Here is a 16,029-nt window from a genome sequence, read left to right on the forward strand (position 1 = left end):
TTTTCTTGCCTCATGGGCTGACTGTTAGTTAACTTGATAGTTAGTTTAACCAGAATAGGGTCAGGAATAGGGGGACTGATTCAGAACCTATAGAAATACATGACACCCACTCCACGCTAACTATGGTCATATTTACTAATCTATGCATAGTATAACATAGTACAACATACTATAGAGTATAGTGTATACCTTACTACCCCAAAATACATAAATGCATTTTGAAATTTTCAAATATACTGAAAAATTGCAGTCATATATATTGTATGCACTTAAGCTATGCTACGCATTTGTAGACATTATTGCTTATTTGGTATATGAGAAATACACATGAAATGGCTCTTAATATGGCTATACAGAAAGAAAGTTCGAGACCATTTCATCACATAATAAAATATTTGTGAACATCCCAGCGGGCAACTAAAGTTCATAAAGTATCTAAAAATAGAAATCTTAGTTCTCTAGGAATAGTTTCTTACTTTAAGCAGAAGATAAGTGTCCCGAAAAATTTGTGAAAAATAATTTGGGGCTGCTAAAAAATTGTTGTCCGTGAACTGGTGGGAAGAATTGTTCATGTGACTTTATTTTTAAAGTTGAAGGCCGAATTCAGGGAACGCCGTGTGCGAGCTTGCTCAAAAGTCTCTATTTCTGTTCCGGAGAGAACATCATATCATTAAGGCTTTCGAAAAAACTGTCAACAGCTTCATGGGAAAGTTCCACTAAGTCGGAAATAGGGGTAACCATGCATTCGTGCGCATGATTGTCTGCATTGACATTCTGTATCGCATTGCTGACAGAAGGTCGTACCTGTTCAATGCTGCTTTCATCTTGAACTTCACTACTCTTCAATCGTAGTGGTGAAGATTCCAGGAATGCCGTCATCAGGATTGGCAGCCTTTGAGGGCAGCACAAAGCGTGAACCTTGGTAGGAACCAACAATGTATCCGCATCCACTGGCGCATCCGATTGTAGCGTCAGACAGGTGTCTAACACGCATTCTTCTCCGCATAGCAGACATCTCAATACAGGTAAAACACATCTTTGCCACATTGGTCGAAATGATAGAAACCAGGTCATGTTTAGGTCTCTAAGCCGGGAGAGTCCCAGGATTTTTGATATCCGGTCCCGGTATCCAATGGCTAGGATCGTATCTTCCATTGTCGCGAGAGTTTGATCTGTGACATGGGTTGCCATAACGAAAAATAAGGACTAAGAATAGGATTCCTGCAATTAGTCCCAGGATCAGGGGAAGTCCGCCAAAAATCGAATGGACGAAATCTGGAAAAATACCCAGTATGGCTTTGAATGGTGTTAATGCCATCGAAAATACTGTCTTAAATACCTTTGAGACCCCAGTGGTATCAGACATATTTAAGATTTCGCTCAGGATTTCCGCGAAATGTACGGGGAAATTAGTCGATAATAATGTATGTATCTCTGCAGTCGTCCTTGCGACTTGTAGATCATACGTTTCTTTTGATGACGTGAGCCTTGTAGGCGTCTGAAGAAGCACTGTTTTCATTCTGCTTAAAGTATCTATTCGAATAGAAGTAATTTTCAAACTGGGCCATGCCCTTGCCTCCCTGTCTGGAAAGGAGCTGGGGAATAAAGAACGTCCACAGCACTTGACCTTCGCCGTCGTAGTGACTAGATAAGGAGTCCCGGGCATAAGACTACAACATCTGCGGTCTACAATAAGAATGTAACTCCCATTATAGAGTCTTTGAAAGAATGGTTCTATTTCAGTTGCAGGTGCGCCTTGCTGGTGACATGAAAGGTTGTATGAATTCCCTTCACAGGCTCCATGCAAACTAATTCCGTTACACAGAAGCGTGCCGCTTAGTGACATAGCACAATTGTTGCCACTAAGAAACACTTTCTGTCCTTTATTACTGACACATGCATGTGAATAGGGCAGGTTCCAAGTTGTTTTAAGGTACCCCTTTCCCAATTTCTCGTACATGCCAGCCTGTATATATTTTTGGCAGTATTGAAACCTGAAGGTTGAGATTGGAATATTTATGATTCCGTGGATTATCCATTCACTGACAGGTCGTTCTGACATTGTCATTGGTAATCTTTCTAGTTTTTCAATGCTCAAGATTGTATAATCAGCACCCTTTTGCGCCATACCGATTTGTCTATCAGTAAGGTTAAAGATTTGGAATAGTGACGTTGTGTTGATTAAACGCCAAGGCACATAGCCTGAACGCAGATTTTGCAACGTCCAGCCAAGCTGTACAATAGAACGCAATTGTGACTGACCATGTTGTAATAACAGTAAGTCTTGCGATAATATATCGATTGCTGACGACACAATGCTGTCCAAAGAAAAAATTCTGGAGGACAGAGTCATTAACCCATTGTCCACTACAGAAAGTGATTTTTCCAAATTAATACGGTCAATTTCCCGTATTCTCTCTGCTGTTTCAATTTGAGTAACCTTCCAGGCCTCATTGTATGCTGCATATACAGAGGCTGCTATGAAACGTTTTTGACGCTGTTTGCGTGGTCCCATTATGAAATCACGCAAGTCAGCACCATCAGTAAGTAAAGTTAGGTGTTGCTTAATTTCGGGCAGTGTGGAAGTTTGTAGCCATTGAAGGCATAATTTGCCCACACTGTAGGTTGTTATTATCCCTGGGTGATGTCTTTGGGGATATCTAGGGTCTGGCCTGGTCATTTTGAAACCCTGTGTTTTATTCAGGAATCTATCTTGACAGTTATTTGTATCTGTGGGCCAGATCAACCAATGTTTCCAATCAGGATGTGTTCTGTTTTGGTTTAATATATGGTTTACGTCTATCTCTTCATCTGTATCAGAGTTATTGCTAAACATTATTGGCTTTGGAATAGACGGTTTATTTAAATCTTTGATTTTGGCTAAGCCAAGACAGGTGGTTTGTTGAACAGTGTCATTTAAAAATATCATTTGTTCTGGGATCATGCAGGCTCTAAACAAAGCTTCTATACCCTGTACTTGCCAATCTTTCGTACCCCAAACACTTTTCAAATCAACATTTTTGTCCCAATAATCAAATCCAAAAGTATTCATTTTTTCGAAGAATGAATCTGAATATATCAACTTTGTGTTGGTTATCATGGTTTTCATCCCTGTCTTGTTTGACAATTTATAATAAAATGTTTCAGCATTACTTGTGTTAAAACCTGAAAAATATGAATATTTGTCGTAAACAGTTCTTGAGCTCCCTTTTGGAGGTGTTGCACAATGTTCCCATTGATTATAATTTAAAACATTTCTAGGTTGTGCAGATTTATGCAAAAAATGATTACCATAGTGGTTATAGCAATACATACTATCATAATTTGTAGAACCTTGCAAATAATCGTGTTTTGTAAATTTAGCAGACATTACTAGATCAGACATCATGTTGTTAATGCTTTCGAAGTCCCAATCATCAGCAAATGAGTTTGGTTTTGCAAAGTCACTCAAGGAGATCTTGATTTGGTGTGGATATTTCAGGATCTCGACCGGACCATAAATTTCATAGTCAGTGTTGTCCCATGCTACCCCACCAGGTATCGGATTGGCTGTGAAGTTGGCTGAAGAAAGTTCTCTTTTCTCGACGTGTGAAGATGTGTGTGGTTTGAGGACCAAGTTGATGTTCTGGCTTGCTGTGTCCATTTTAGCATATTTTCCCTCAATGAAGCGTCCCAAAGTTAGTACCATGATGAGCCAAAGTATGAGGATAAATGCACCAAAACCCACCCAAAATTCAATCCATGGAGAAATCAGATATGTTTCTTTCAGTTGTTTCAAAAGTTCCTTAGCTTTGTCTTTAAAGGATTTTGATGATGGCTGTGTCTTTGATTCACTGAAGCCTTCAGAGGAATCATCGAAGTTGATGAAGTACCCGGATGCAGTTCTGTCAATTGTTCCAATTGCTTCAGGATTTTTGTTTCTTGCATTGTCATTTGGTACTTCATTGTAGATTGGTGTGTCTCTGCTAAATGTTTTTATTTGGGTTGTCAGAGGTCTGAGTTCTATTGCATTGTTGCATAGTCCTTCTTGTTCTTCTGTAGGCGTGTCGAATGTGATGAGCCTCTTTGTTAGGACCTCTGTACTGGTAGCAAACCTTGGTGTTCTGCTACTTATTGGGAGTCCACTTGGCCTACTGTTTGTTATCGGCCATATGTTGTGGTTTTACCAGGTCGATGGATACAACTCTGTTCTCCTTTTTACCAGCAAGTGGCGGTAGTACAACAGATCTTGTCCCGTTGATAGACAAGACAGGAACTGCTTTTCTGTAAGAAGGCCCAAATTCCTTCTTTACCGCGATCTTCTCCCTGACTAGATCCCCGACTTTTGGAATCCAGACAGGTCTTGCTGGGACAGGTGGTGATTCTTCAGTGGTTGTTGGCTGTTGTTTCAACTGTATGTTGCTCAGGTCTTTTCTTGTTTTGTTTAAGTCCTGCAAAATAGCCAAACGGTCTTTGACATCAAAGCTTTTTTCTTTAACCACTGAAGTCTGACTATCAAGGTCAGAGATTATCATTCTAGTTCCAAATAATAATTCGTACGGACTGAATCCCTTCAGAGAATTTCTTGGCAAGTTATTTAGACTACGTTGGACACTTATTAGATGTTTGACCCACCCAGCTCCCGAACCTAATATCCTTTCCATTATAGATTGCTTTCTGCCTTGGTTTTTTCTTTACACCATCCCGTACCCTCAGGAAGGAAGTGAGAAGATTCCCGCTGGACTGTGCTCATTCGGCCATGTTTCCCCCCAGGCTGGTGGGCTTGAGTGAAAACAATGGTCAAACGTAACATGCTCTTAGCGTATATGCCATTTAGACTCGCAAATCTTTGTATAACAGTCCGGACGTCAGCCGAGTGCTGAGGATCGACATTATAAGTGGAAACTAGCCTGTATATGTTAATCGCAAGCCCTGCTTTTTACTGGTGATATTATCTGCCTTGATACGACGAGGTATTAAACTGTTTCTCTCCCCACTGCGATCTCTGTTGCAGTTTGGGCAGTTTTTTACAAACATGGTGTAATGCAGGCTCATGCCTGGCCACCAGTACCGTGATTGTAATTCTTCCAGAGAATCTTTTAGTTTGAGGTGTCTGAGACCCTCGCCCATATGTGTGTCTGCGATTAACAAGCTTCTCCTGTCCATGTTTGGAATCACTCTATCCCCCACTCCAGGGATTCGAGCAAAAGGGACGGAGTTTGCATCGATTATGTATGTATAATTGAGTGGATATTTGATCGGTAACGCTGAGCAGTCGCCTTTTGATGACGTTTTCACCGCCAGCATTGTTTCACCGTCAATGTATTTTAATGTACGCTTTTTTCGATCTACGGGAGCCGGTATAGTGGCTGCCGCTGCGGCTGTTTCAGCCAATGAATTCCCTACAACGTGAACGCCATCACGCTGATGACTCAGTGAGTGAGTCACGTGAGTCTTTGGTAGTTCTTTTTGTAAAAAAGCTATTTGTTCCCAGAGCAGTTTCTGCTTTATTGGTGCATCTGTGTCATCTTTGTAACCGTTCTGAATCCATGTCTGCAAATCCTTGTTATATGCTTTGACGCAGTAATATGAATCTAAATGTAAATGTAGTATACTTGTAAAGCGCACAGCTGCCCCAGCAACGGGGCGTCCCGGCGCTGTATAACTCTGGGGAACCCGTCCTGGCTTTCCCTGTGGGATGGTCCCTTGCTGGGAGTCCCCAAGGTGGAGCCAGGCATCCCCGGAATTGGTGGGGCCGTTGTGGAGATTAGGCAAGCTAATGCCCAGAGTTGCCGAGTGGAACCCCTGATTAGAGTAAGCACCGAAGCGAGAATTATCGAGTCCGCTGACCAAGGTCCACGACCCTGCCGCGTCGGGAATTGAACCCTGGTCCCAGGCTGACTTCTGCTCTCAGGCCTGCCGCCTCTAACCAGTGAGCCACACTACTCCACAACTACAACATCTGACACTATAAGTGTCGGGAATTCGCGATCCGCATTATCTAGCGCCATTTTCAAAGCTATTATTTCAGTTTGTTGTTCTGAATTAGTTTCTACTGAGTGCGATTTTGTTAATAGAGGTCTTAGTTTACCTCCGCGCCACACTTCTTTTGTAATCTCACATGTGGGGTTGTATGCATGTTCTCCCCAAACGGAGGGTTGAGCATGTCCGTCTGTATAGATTACACAGGCGTAATGTCGTAGAGGCAGAATGTCGATTGGCAGAGGATACGTCTTTTCATACTTTAGATTTTTTAATTCTTCTAGTTCTTTAGAAAATTGTCAACCAGGCTATACTTGATAATTCATATCCTACGTATAAGACCGTTAAATGGGCAATTCTGGATTTTTTAAAGTTGAATTTGTAACCCTCTGCTGCGAACCCAAGTATTATGGTGTTCACTCTTTTCAAGTGATTATCCAAGTCATCATCTGTTAAGTAAATGTCATCGACATAAGATAATGCTTCATTATCATATAGCTGTAGTAATTCTGTTACTCTCGCTGAGAATACCCCCGGGTTGTTCTTGTACCCCTGGGCTAACCGACAGAATTGTTTTTGAGTGCCATTTACTGAGAATGCAGTTAAATATCTGCTCTCTGGTGCTATGTTTTGACAAAAGAATCCATTGGAGATGTCCAAGGTTGTTTTGTATTTTTTGCGCACTATGTTATTCATTAGTGCAGCACTGTGTGAGTTTTGCACTGCAAAGGTTTTGCAACATGTGTTAAGGTGTCGGTAATCCAAAACTAGACGATATGAATTGTCTGGTTTGGAGACCGGAAACAAAGGGTTGTTCATTTGTGAGGTGCAAGTTTCAATCACCCCCTGGTATTCTAGCTGATCTAGTATTTCATTTACTTGTTTTTTAGCTTCTTGCTTAATTGGGTACTGCCTTTGTGCAGTAGGTTGTGATTTTAACTGGATTTTGTGAGGAGGAGAATCCTCATCCCATCCTACATGATTTTTATATAAAGCAGGTGCTAAGGCCACTGCCCACTTTCTAGCAAGTGTGTATTTTTTATGAATCGGGATTTGATTCGAGAAGGCAGGCATAATTACTTCTTCGCCATGAGGGCACTCCCTGACAAACTCTGGTGGCCAGTCTTTTTCAGCTAGAAGGATATCATAGCCCTTGGAGAGGTTATCCCAAAATAGTCCCCTTATTTTCCTAGTCTTATCTCCCTCTATACGTAATGTTATCTCGTATATCTTGTGGGGCTTGCTAACTCTGGTGTCTGCAGTTTCCACTTGAAGGTATTCATTCGTGTCCACTGTCTCCAGATGATTCATAAGGACTTTGCGAGCTATGCTCACCTCTGCTGCGCTGTCTAGCATTGTCTGAGCCCACTCTCCGTTTTTCAGTTGTGTCCTCAGTATTCTCGGCATTGTTAACTACCTTGATACTGGCTACCTTCTTTTTTGGAAATTGTAATTTCTTTTTTAGTTGAGCAGGTTCCTTGTCTTTGGACTTGGCGTGCTCTTCTCTTTGTTCTGATCGTCCTCTTCTTTCCGATTTCTGCGAGGAATTCTGAAAAGATTGAGAGGGACGTGTATCAATGTCTTGATATCTATCAGGTTTTTTAATATTATCCCTATTTCTAAGGTTATATCTATTCCCAGAGGGGTCACTCTGCGGTGACCTCTGTCTTCGGTTTGGAGATTTTTCTCTTCGCCTAGGAGACCTTCCTCTGGACTGGAATTTCTTTTCTTTAGGATTGGATTGTTTGTTTCCATCCCAGTTCTTTTTTGGTGAATTATTATTAAAAAATATTTTTTCTGGACTTTCAGTCAGTTGCGGTTTTACTGGTATTCCACCTAAACTATCTCTACCTAGTTCCTCATAGGATTTTTCTGTGCTTCTGGCAATTTCAGCTGGTTGGTCTGCTATATCTGTCTCTTTTAACCTCTGGCGGATTGCCACGTTTGCTGCTTCACCTTTTATGTTGGCTAGTAATATAGCCGAGACCTGTTTGAAGTCTTTCAGTAATTTCATACCAAGAGTTAAAGCTGGTTCTGGACCGTATTCATCTTGAATTTGTTTTAGCACATCTGGTATCACCGAAATGGATGGAACACCGTGCGTTTTTGTGTAGATGGAAGCAAAGACTGTACCCCAAGTGTCACAGTCCTCTATGTGTGGTGCGATTCCCATTGGGAGACATATAGTCAGAATCCTGTATTTTTCTATCGAGGTGGTGTCAGGAAACACCGCATCTATTTGGGTGATTTTCTGTGCCAACCAGAATGGTATTTGTTCCCGTTTAGCCGGAACTTTACCTAGGCAGGATTGGATGTTCTGTGGTGTGATTTTATTTGTGTTCCCCTGGTGAGGGGTCAGCTGTGGAAGTTTAATCGCTGGCTGAATTGTTGAAGTCCGCATTACATACTGAACTAATTGTCTATGAATTTTTAGTAATTGTTTTAGCTGTATTAACAGCTCTCCAGTAGACATCCCTTCGATGTCTGGGTGTGGTGTGTATCCGGCTAAGACCGGCCACGTTGCTCCTGGTCTACCTAAAGGACCGAGCCTTGTAATGTGATTGTTATGTTTTAGGGCGCCATCAAATAAGAGCAAATGCTCTTGGAATTTGAGTGGTACTTCCACCTCCTCGAAAGGAGTGTAAATGTCGGGTGGAACCTCTATTTTGTAATAGTGGAAGTACTTTGTTACAGCATTTGCTGCTGGAAAATGTATCCATGTATAGTATACCTCTGTCTGCCGATATTCGTGTGCCTCAATTACGAATATGACTGTGCCACCTCTAGGTGTCAGTCCATTTTCTATAAGTTTTAGAGTTATAGATTTTCTTTTGATGACCGGAATGAGTATTATATCTGCGTCTGCTGCTTGCATGGTAGCATCAGCATCTGCGATTTCAGTTGCTAATCTAACTGCTTCTCTTTCTTCATCACTTTCTGACATTTTACTGTTAGAAAGGTTATTTTGTTTATTTGCAGATCAGGTTTCTCAATGGAATAAAGATTAGATGCACAATATTTTGGAACAGTGTATCCTTCAACGTTGACTAAACCAAGAACCTTACATAGGAGTTACCTCCTGCGAGGTTTTGGAGGATATTACCTTTCACCCACTCCAGACGTCTTTGGAGTATTTGGGAAAAGGGGTCTGAGTGAGAAAGCACGACTGAGTTACTCTAAATGTCTTACGTTAGTTTTATCGCCCTTTCCAAACACGTTGGGCGCCATGTAGTGTAGTTCCTATTTTCCCAATAGGCTCTGCGCATTGGAATAATACCTACAGCAGTAAAGGCCTAGACCAGACGTTAACTAGGTCTACTACTGTCGATACTAGACTTAAGTTTTGGGTTTGCCAGCGTAGCTCAGAGTTCGCTAGAAACTTTCTCGAATGTTCAAGGAGGAATTAACTTCCCTGATTAGACAAGAAGGGATTTAGTTTCTGACAACCATAGAACATGACAACTTTGCTCTCCCCTAATCAAGAGTCAATCTCGAGAGTCGTGTGACCACAAGGCAATTATTTTACTCAGTCAGTACGTGCATTCTTAGTCTCATCAGATTGTAGAGAAAAGGAAGAGACGGGCGTGTTCAATAAAAAGGTGTTATTTATTGATCAGTCTCTTTTCTCGTACAAGAGAAATGGATCGATATTATTGCAATACTTATAGTTAAGTAAAGTGCATACATTAAAAGCAATAGTATAAAATAATACTGTAAAAACATTGATATGGTTTCTGAGCCATATGATGTTTAAAATGATTAAAAATATATTTACATACACATATACATTTGACTAAACGTACTCAACTGGTGTTTCTAAATACGCCTACCCCGTGTACCTGACCTAAGTCTAATGCGTGGGCGGGAATAGAAAGTTACAGTTTAAGTTAAGTTTGTTTTTGCCAAGTGAATAACTAAAGAATTCTCTGTGAGGGGTTATTCAGTTCTGTACCTGGAAGTTAGGATGAATGAGGAATGGTATCTCTTTCTCTGCTCTCGATATTCCAGGCTGCCTGCGAGGGCTGCCCAGAAGCGCCGGTGCTGGGTCTCTCGGCTTGAGATAGCAACGCGTCTCTCAGCGCGTCAGGAAGGCGGGGCTGCTGCCAGCGGGGTCTGCTCCTGCTCTCGGCTTCGGCAAGTGTGGCTGCTCCGTCTCGTCACCACGCGTGTGTTTGCATAGGGCAAGATCGGCAATATTTATACCTTAAAGGTGCCGAGATTGACGTAAGGATGGACATAGATACGTCAATAAAGATGTCATACGACTTGCTCGTTAGCACATTCTTTACTAAAGTTCTCTGTGAAATCAAAACAATGGCCGCACGGATTTTCCAGGTTGTCATAGGTTTGATTTGTTATGAGAACGTCGTATGCCTTATCAGGGGCTGGAGGAATGTCGCTTGTCTAATTAGATCTCAAGCGTTATGACCTAATCAGATAACACGTTCCTGTGCCGTAGTGTGACTGCGTCAGATAACGGTATCTGCATCATGGGGGCTTTTCTTGCCTCATGGGCTGACTGTTAGTTAACTTGATAGTTAGTTTAACCAGAATAGGGTCAGGAAAAGGGGGATTGATTCAGAACCTATAGGAATACATGACAAGAGCAGAGCATGCCAAGGGGCAGTGGAGAGAGGACAGGGTAGAGAGCAGAAGACAGGGGAGAGAGCAGAGGAGAGAGGCCAGGGCAGAGAACAGGGGAGAGAGGCCAAGGGCAGAGAGCAGGGGAGAAAGGCCAGGGCAGAAAGCAGGGGAGAGAGGCCAGGGCAGAGAGCAGGGGAGAGAGGCCAGGGCAGAGAGCAGGGGAGAGAGGCCAGGGCAGAGAGCAGGGGAGAGAGGCCAGGGCAGAGAGCAGGGGAGAGAGGCCAGGGCAGAGATGGGAGCATGCCAAGTGGCAGTGGAGAGAGGCCAGGGCAGAGAGCAGGAGACAGGGGAGAGAGGCCAGGGTAGAGCACAGGGGGGATAGTGGAGAGAGGCCAGGGTAGAGAGCAGAGCAGGCCAAGGGTCAGTGGAGAGAGGCCAGGGGACCGGGGACAGAGGCCAAGGTAGAGAGCGGGGGGGGGGCAGTGGAGAGAGGCCAGGGTAGAAAGCAGGGGACTGGGGAGAGAGGCCAGGGTGGAGAGTAGAGCAGAGGAAAAATAGGCCAGGTTAGAGAGCAGAGACCGGGAGATAGCCCAGGCTAGAGAGCAGGGAAGGGGAGAGAGGCCAGGGTAGAGCAGGGGATAGAGGGGAGAGGGCAGGGTAGATAGCAGGACAGGGAACAGTGGCGAGAGGCCTGGATAAAAAGCAGAAAAGAGGAGAGAGGACAGGGCAGAGACCAGAGAAGGGGAGAGAGGCCAGGGTCGTGAGCAGGGCATAGGACAGTGGAGAGAGGCCAGGGTGGAGAGCAGAGCAGGGGAGAGAGGTCAAGGTAGAAAGCAGGGCAGGAGACAGTGGGGAGAAGCCTTGGTAGAGGGCAGAGCAGGGGACCGTAGGGAGAGGCCTGGGTGGAGAGCAGGACAGGGGACAGTGTTGTAAATTGGCAGCAATGGGTTAGCATTAGCAGAAGCCATCCTGTATTTAGAAGTTATCTTATACGTTTTGTGAAAGCAATTTTGTATTTCTGGCAGCCATTTTGTTTGCCATGTGCTCGCCATGTGCTCTGTCCTACCTTTCTGTTAACTGCTCTTGAAATCTGCCTAGAGACAAATAATATTTAGCATTTTCCACCTTCGCACATGCCCAGAAGGGCCTAGCTAGTAGAATGCACCTGCTTCTCTAGTATAACTGTCAGGCTATTTTTGCTGCTGTATGGAGAAGTAACTCTCCTCCCACTTTGTTGAGCAAGCAGATCTTGTATGCCCATCTTGGTAATTTTTGCATGCTTACATGTGCCAGGACCTCCCCTTGGTCTTATGCTGACTATATAACCCTAAACATATATAAGGCCTCTGTTTTCTGTACTCCTGAGACTGTCCCATTCAGTTGCTAAGGCTTCTGTGTAACGTAGTCTCACTCATTTGAGGTTAATAAAAATGTTACTTTTATATTTCAGCTTCTGTGCCAATTTCTTCTTTGTTGGTTTAAAAGGACTAAGAATCAGTGGGACCCCTGAGAAGTTTTCTATGTTCTACAAAATGGCTCCCAACGTGGACCTCATCAGAGAAGTGGCCATCTAAAGGAGTGATCTTGTCAGGAGACAGAAATCTACTGAGGAGGACAGGACAGGACTCTACTAAGGAGGTACTCTGTGCACGGAGATTCTGGGGATTCTCTGTCCCTGCAGCCCAGTATATTTCTGATCTTCCTGATTTTGATCCTCCACATGATGTCACTCCTGACTGAGAACCTTTTTGGCGTGAGTATTCTAAAAAAAGACCGTTAGGTCATTCAGAACTTGGCAGTTAGAATTTGGACAACCATTTGTTTGGTAAGAGTCGTTCTGCGGCACTTGCTGTTGGTTTTGATGCCTTTGATTGGTAAGGTAGTTTAGTAACACTTACTGTGGCTTTGGAATTTTGGAATTTGTGTTGGCCAACTTTGGATTTGTATGGGATAGATATGTAAATTGCAATTTATGTAGGCAGGCAATGAGGAGATTTTTCTCTGTTAGACTTTTGTTTGAACGGCGCAACGTACCTTCAGCGCTACTTTGATTATAATATTTGAATAGTCTGCAATATTTTTGGCATGCCTGTTTCAAGCATTGCTTTTTGGAGGTACCATAGTGAGATGTGAATTACAATTAGCCGGCTCCCTTGAGGGAATAGTTAGATAGGTTTAGGTATAAAAACATATTTCTTCCTTGGTGATTCTGTAGCCCCATGGAATTCAAATATGGATATTTTTCTGCGCATGTTTATAAATGGAGATATGCAGAGCGATTTTTTTGGTGTTCTGCCAGCCAAAGCTAGTGAATTGAGTGTATTTTGGCTTCTTGAAAATAAAAAAGTCTGTTGGCCTGTTTTTTGCAGTCTTTTGGAATACTATTGAGAAGCTCTTCTTGCAAATATGACTTACAACTAGTATTTACAAATGGTTTGGTTTAAGTACAGTCTGTGGGCTGTCCTTTGTTTCTGTCCTAAGTGTTGATCTGTGGGTTAAATGTGTGTTTAAATGTCTATGTGGTTCGTGGTTTTACATTGCAACTTCTGTAAGTAAATAGCGATTGCGCTATTTGTGAAATAATGGCTCTTGAGGGCGCTGTGTTGTGTGATTCTGAGTGTTTTACCCCCTTCTGTGTTTGTCTGGAATGAGCTCAATGTGTGTTTGTGTTTTCTTGCTGTCATCAGTCTGTTATGCAAAATGTCTTTTAATTAATATTAAATAAAAATTAAATAAAAATCCAGAAATGAACCATATGATATGCTAAATAATTATATGTTACTATTTAATTTATAGAGTAAGCAACTATGCACATGTACAAACTGCTAATGCTTAAAAGATAAAATTAGAATTCACATTCATTAGGAATAAAATAGGCCTCAAAAACGAAATTGTGTGTTTTGTAATAAATAAACAATTATAAAGCATTTTCCTTAGATACATTGAATTAGTTATTAACAGGCAAACACATCATCTGAATACATTGGATTTTGCTGAACTAAACAGATATCATAGAACATGCATTGGAATGCCTCAGTTTTTAAATAGACTGCCACCGTGCTTACGTTTCAACACTGAAAAAAGCTTTCCTCAGCTGTGTTTTTACTGCCGCTGAGCAGCAGCTGTTGTTTTTGTAGGCCACGGAGAGACAGTGATGTTGATTTGGCCAGGATTTTGCAGTGCTAGCATAGTGTAAAATCCTGCATTTCAGACTGCTGTTTTAAAAAGTTACATAAATCAGGTTCATTATTTTGTATAACGGGAAAACATTTCAAGTGAGGATTTCCTTTCTTAAAGCCTTTTCTTATAAGCATATTCTTGGTTCTGATGCAAAATAATAATTGTCCTTTTAAAAAGTGGCACAAAAATTTGTCATGTTTCAAGTTAGGCTTCTGTGCTTAGGCTTGTGAATGAATGCGTCTAAATATGATAGGCAAGGAATGAAGCTTGCTTTTCCTATGTGGAATTATCAAAATGATTGGTTTTATTTAATTTTTTAAAATAATTATGTTAAATTCGTTTTTTAATATTTATAAAGCTTAATACTCATACTGTGACCTCCTAGCATTAAAATTAAATTTAAGTTGTGTTGTAGCGCATAATGAGGGCATTTGCATATGAAATATCACTCTGCACAGGCATAAAAAACTCATTTTTATAACGGTATATATGATTATTTCTAATTTTTCATTTCTGGGCTATCTAAAGAACATTCTGAGGATGATTATTATGCAAAAAAGTTATAGGATATTCATTTTTAAGTGCCCCAAATATCAAAGTCAAAAATGGGCAACATTGACTATTTAAACTTTTAAAGTGCCTTAGGCTTCAGTAAATGCATACATTTAGGTATAAAACAAATAGCTGACCTTTATATTGCTGCAAAAGTATACTGCACACTGCTTATAATTGAAAATATGTATAAAAAATGAGCAGAAGTTATTTTCTTAACTCTAAAACTGACAAACAGGGGAATGGAGCTGCATTCGCACACAGAATAGGACAGCTGGGAAGAGTTAAATGTCAGCTCTATATTTAGAAGCCTGGCAGGGCTCCCAGAGAAGGTCTGCATTGACATTTTGACATCTGAAACTTTTTGAAAGACAAGATGGCAGCACATGGAGGAGTTGTGCTTATTTTTTGTTAGCGAAGCAAGTTTTATGCACTTATATGAATATACCACAATACAATTGCATATGTGAGCTTGGCCATATATACAGCACTAATGCTTTTAGTTTGGTGCTTACTAGGGCTGAGCCAATGGGATTTAGTTTGAATTAATTATCCCTCATGTTACATTTGTACATTTGCTAAAAGGATTGGGGTTTGGGTATTCGTGTTTTTTTAGCTCTCTCAAAAGTGCTATGTACCTCCTATAACTTTGTTTATGCCTAGTTGTTACAAATAGGGGTTGATAGTGTTGACAGAAGTGAAACCTGTTTCAGGTTTCTTACTGTCAAAATGGGGGAAGGAGGCTAGCTCCTCTACAAATTAAAGCTAGGTAATATGTATGTTGCTCTCTCCTTTTTCTCAATTTTTTTAGCCCGTCTAAATTGTCTGAGAAATAGCAATGAGACATTTAATTGGCTATTCAGTAATACTGTTTTAAACATTGTTAGCATTAATAAAATGAATAAATATATGTTTTATTACTGACCATCCTGTTTGATGAAATTATGACAGGTTCAGTAGTCTAGATTGTTGTTCCCTTATTTTGACCTTTAAGGGGAGCTAGATGTGGGTAGTTTTTGTTCTAAAAGTCTTAGGTGATAACACCATTATTGTATGTTTTTCCATGCTACATAGTTTTGCAAGGGCATTGCTAGTTTTTTATTAGCTAGTCTGTGTAAATAAACTGACAGTCCTTATTAGAGCTGATGTTGTATAGTTTGGATCATGAAAAGTAGAATGTAGGGAAGATGCCCATGTGATCCTTAGAAAAAATGTTTTGAAGGAAATATTGTTTTATAGATAAGAACTCCTGTTCAATTAGCAGTTTTAGATTTTCCTGCTGCTCCTATAACATGAGAGCATGGTCCTAAAACGTACAATGTAGGTGCTTTTATTAAAAAGAATCATTTTAGAAGTGTCTGTAGTCCTGTACAAGTAATGTAAAGTTTATGAGCAAAAGTGTAGAACATTTCCTTTTGAGGGTTTTCAGATTAGTGCACAGGAATACACCAATGTAAGGATTTAGAGTATGTCTGTGTTGTTTTTCTCTTTTTTCCTCTGAATTTAGCAAATGAATACTGCTTCCTTGGCTGCTTTGGATTGGGTGATGTATTACTCTTGTTCACCAAAGAGTTCCTTTTATACTTGCCAATAGATCCAGGCTGTTGTTTTTTTCCTCTCTCATAGATAGATGAAAGTGGTTCTTGGGTGCCTTGCTTATATATGAGGCGTCCCAAGACTAGGAAGTATTCTGACACTATCCTCTCTGTTGATAGACTGTTTCTGTGCCTTGTCTAAAGACCTTTTGTTCTG

Source organism: Lissotriton helveticus, chromosome 3_1 (genome assembly GCF_964261635.1).
Source record: "Lissotriton helveticus chromosome 3_1, aLisHel1.1, whole genome shotgun sequence".
In the NCBI taxonomy this organism is placed as follows: domain Eukaryota; kingdom Metazoa; phylum Chordata; class Amphibia; order Caudata; family Salamandridae; genus Lissotriton; species Lissotriton helveticus.